General features: G+C 38.5%; 1 pseudogene; it reads left to right on the forward strand.

Annotated features, from left to right (window-relative positions):
* Positions 1-2,528: 2,528 nt before the first annotated feature.
* LOC138165950 (U6 spliceosomal RNA) lies at positions 2,529-2,628 on the forward strand (annotated as a pseudogene).
* The last annotated feature ends 1,830 nt before the right edge of the window (positions 2,629-4,458 follow it).

The raw sequence follows: 4,458 nt of genomic DNA on the forward strand, positions 1-4,458 counted from the left end.
GGGATGGCCCCTTTAAACAACAACAAAAATAGACCAAGAGGAAAAGACCTTCCAGGTTTTTGGCTAAAAGAACAATTACTATTTATATTCACTGTGAGCCATCAAGGACCCAAATAATAACCATTAAGTGGTGCTTGGGTAGGGACTTATTGTAGGCCAATCCAAGAGAACCAGAATGAATTGAGTTTAAGGCATGGTCTTTAAAAAAGAAACCTAGAGAGTAAACCCCAAGATAATTAGGTAGGTTTCAGCTTTCAAAATTCACCTTCCTTTGGGTAGATCACCCTCAGGTGAAGTCATAATATCCCATGTGGTAAAGCATGGAAGAAATTACCTGTCATATCTATGGGACTTGAAAAAAGAAAGTCAGTTTCTAGGTCAGAACACACCTTTCTGGAAAGAATTTTTCACACAATGCACTGTTGGTGGAGCTGTGAATTAGTCTAACCATTCTAGAAAGCAATTTAGAACTACACCCAAAAAGTTTTTAATTTTGCATACTTTTTGACCCATCAAAAGTACTACTAAATCTATACCCCCAAGGAGATTAGAGAAAGAGGAAAAGGATCCTTATGGGCAAAAATATTTATAGCAGTTTTTTGGGGAGACAAATAATTGGAAACTAAGGGAATGCACATTAATTGGAGAATGGCTGAGCAAGCTATTGTTTATGAATATGATGGAATACTATTGTGCTCTAAGAAATGGTGCAGGAGATGGTTTCAGAGAAACCTGTAAAGATTTGAATGAACTGATACAAAGTGAGGTGAATAGAACCAAGAGAATGATTTGTACAATAATAGCAAAATTGTAAAAATAATGTGTGGGATAGAAACCACTGCCAGATCTTCAAAATCAGAGTCTGAGTAGGAGATAAGAAAAGGTCTTTATTCTTTCTCATGAGAAAAGGCACAGCCCTGGTGGCTCAAGGGGTGTCAGCCAGGGAGTGCAACTTGCAGAAGCCGGAAGGCTTCTGTTATCCTAATCCTAACCCGACCCACTCCTTGTCTCACCCTTGGTCAGTGAGGTGGGCTCACAATCTCAAATTAATCATCGAAAAGCAATCTCAATCCTTCATTACCATAATTATTCATGAATTAGTATCCTATCAGAGGACAGTTGTTTTCCAGTCCCTCATTATGCACCAAATTTGGAGACAGCCAATGAGTGTTACAGTTTACAATCCTTTATTACCATAATTATTCATTTGACCCTTCTACCCAATCATAAGGAAACATCCTTCAATCCCTTATTTGTGCATATCTACACACCAAATTTAAGGGGGGGATGGAGGACAACCAATGAGAAGAATGCTAGTGTTGTTTCCTTTAAGTTTTGTTACCTTGTTCCAGGGCCTATGGAAAGTTAAACCTTTGCTCTCTCACACAACAATAATTAAAGACCTAGTAATTAAAGATAATTAGACCTAGTAACTCTGATCAACCCAATGATGGATGAGTCACAGTTCCAAAGGACTCATGATGAAACATCTATCTTCTTCAAGATGGAGAATTCAGAGTGCAGACTGATACATATCTTGTGTTCATTTCTTTTTCTTTGTTTCTGGGAACATGGTTAATGCAGAAATTTGTTTTGCAGGTCTATACATATTTGTAATGGTTATTATTTTTCTTCATAATGAGTACAGAAGACATGTAGGGAATGAGAGAATTTGGAACTAAAAATAAAATAAAATTGAATTTTTTTTAAAAAAGCACCCAAGACCAACTGACAAGGCATAATGCCTAGCAAAAATTTCAGGATATATCCAGATGCCTAGCAGAATCTGTATGGCGGGTAGAGATAGCAGGCTATGTGAGAGCAGCAGGAAGGAAAATGACTGGGAGCCATACAATGCTATCCCCAAAATATATTTATAGCCCTGCTACAACAGAGGTATGTGTCCTTCCATATGTGTGTCCCAAGGAGGTCCGTGCTCTCCAAAGTGCATTTATACCTCAGCTTTATGGGGAAATGTTCTATTTATATTTTTCCTCCTTTGTCATTTCTGCAAATCCTTTGCTTTAAACTGATCGTGTTCTCTGGCTAACACATTACAGAGATAGAGAAAAAAGGAATGTAGTCCAGATCAACCACACTTCATTCATTTTGTCCATTTAGTTACATTTAACTTAATCTCAAGAAAATCTAGTTAAAGCAATTTGCCATGGTAGTTAGTGCTCATTCCCCAACCCCCATTATTATAAACAGTGAGAACTGGTTGTAATGAGAAAAATGTAGAAATACAAGTCAACAGTACAATAACAGGATGCACCTGCAGATTTCATAGAAATAGGTGACAGCAGATGCATATTATCTGTACCGTTAGGAGTATTCCCAGGGTACGTGACACACTGTAGACTGAAGCACAGCCTAAGATTCTTTCAGAGCTTTCAAAATTGAGAAAAGACTGTCTGACAAACAAAATGTCAGGATGCTAACTGATGAAAAGAGTTAGCCTGGAATTCTTATTGACCAATAAAGATTAGAAACATAGTTGTTCAGCTGTAATAAAAACAAAAACAAGGACTATTCAATTCAGCAACGTATTTACTAAAATTGGAACACTATAGAGAAGATAAGTATGGCCCCTCAGCAAGGATGACCTGTAAATCATTCCATATTTTTAACTATATAAATATACTATACTCCAAAAGACTCTTTACACACATAAAAAAGACTGACCTAAATAATTAAAGGAATATTAATTGCTCATGGATAGGCCAAACCATCATAATAAATTAACAATACTACCAAAATTAATTTACTGACAACAGATAACTTCATAAAGATAGGAAAAAAATAGCAAAATTCATCTGGAGGGGGAAAAGGTCAAGAATCCCAAGGGAAATAATGAAAAAAAAAGTGGGAAGGAAAAGGGCCTATCAGTACTAGATCTCAAGTTGTATTATAAAGCAGTTGCCATTTTTAAAATTTGGGGGAGGCTAGGTGATGCAGTGAATAGAGCACCGGCCCTGGAGTCAGGAGGACCTGAATTCAAATCCAGCCTCAGACACTTAACACTTACTAGCTGTGTGACCTTAGGCAAGTCACTTAACCCCAATTGCCCCTCAAAAAGCAAAAGAAAAAAAATTGGTACTGATTTAAAAGTAGAGCAGTAGATCAGTGAAACAGATTAGGTTCAAGACATACAGAAGCAAATGAACAGAACAGTTCAGTTTTTAATAAAACCAAAAACTCCAACTGCTGGAATAAAAAGTCCAATTTGCCAAAAACTGCTGAAAAGCAGTCTATAAGAAACTACAGATGGAATACTATCCCATAACTTCCTTTCTGATCTCAAGGGTACCACCATCATCCCAGACACCCAGGCTCGCAAAAGAGGTATTATCTTTGTCTCTTCATTTTCTCACCCCCTTTCCCCATAACCAATCAGTTCTCAAGTCCCATCATTCATGACTTCATACCATCTCTAATATACTCCCCTTTCTCACATGCAACTATCCTGGTGTAGGCTCTCATCACTTCATTCTTGGATAGCTACAGTAGCCTGCTGGTCAGTCTCCCAGTCTCAAGTCTTTCCATTCAGCTGTTCAACTGATGTTCCCAATACACAAGTCTCATCACATTGAATAAATTTGAATGGCTCCCTGTTATTTCTAGTTCACAAACTGATCCCCTTCTAACTTTCCATCTTCCTATACCTTACTCCATTCATGTACTCTGATATCCAGTGACACTGACTACTTTCTAAACACAATATTCCATCTCCTGACTGATCATTTTCACTGCCTATCCCCCATAACTAGAATGTTCTCTCTCTTTGTTCCTGCCTCTTAGCCTCCCTGGTTTCCTTCAAGTTTCATTTGACGTCCCACCTTCTTCAAGAAGCCTTTCCCACTTGTCCTTAATCTTTGGGTCTTCCCTCTGAGAACATCTCCAACAACTCCAACAGAAGATTGAAAAGCCTTCCACTGTTGAGGAATGCCAAGCACAGCTGTGCTAACCAGACATGTTAAGGGGAGGAACTAGCAAACATCTGGTGAGTTCCCTAGCAGAAGGGCAGGGACCCTGCTGGCTGTGGTCACTTACAGGAGAGCAGAGTCCCTGTTTTCAGTTCCAGGGCAGAGAGGAGAGCTATAGTTTGCAGTCACTGAAGGGACCACAGGGAACAAGATAATTTGTAGGACAGTGTGACTGGGGGCCCTAGTCAAGGTTTAGAAACGGAGAACAAAGCCCAAAGTTAAGTTCCAGGACATATCCCAAAAAATAATAGTAAGAAGAACCTGAGGGTTGGAGCATCATTCCCCATACCTCAAGATTGAAACTCAGTTATACTAATAGCTTCTTAAAACGAAATAAAAAAAAAATTTGATGAGTAAGCAAAAAATAAAATAAAATGAAATTTTAAATGAGCAAGCACTTACTAGCCATGTGACCTTGGGCAAGTCACTTAACCCTAATTGCTTTGCCCTCCCCCCCTCCAAAAAAAATGAG

Source organism: Petaurus breviceps, unplaced genomic scaffold, assembly GCF_028583685.1.
Source record: "Petaurus breviceps papuanus isolate PSGF00001 unplaced genomic scaffold, PetGlider_PUasm1.0 216, whole genome shotgun sequence".
NCBI lineage: Eukaryota > Metazoa > Chordata > Mammalia > Diprotodontia > Petauridae > Petaurus > Petaurus breviceps.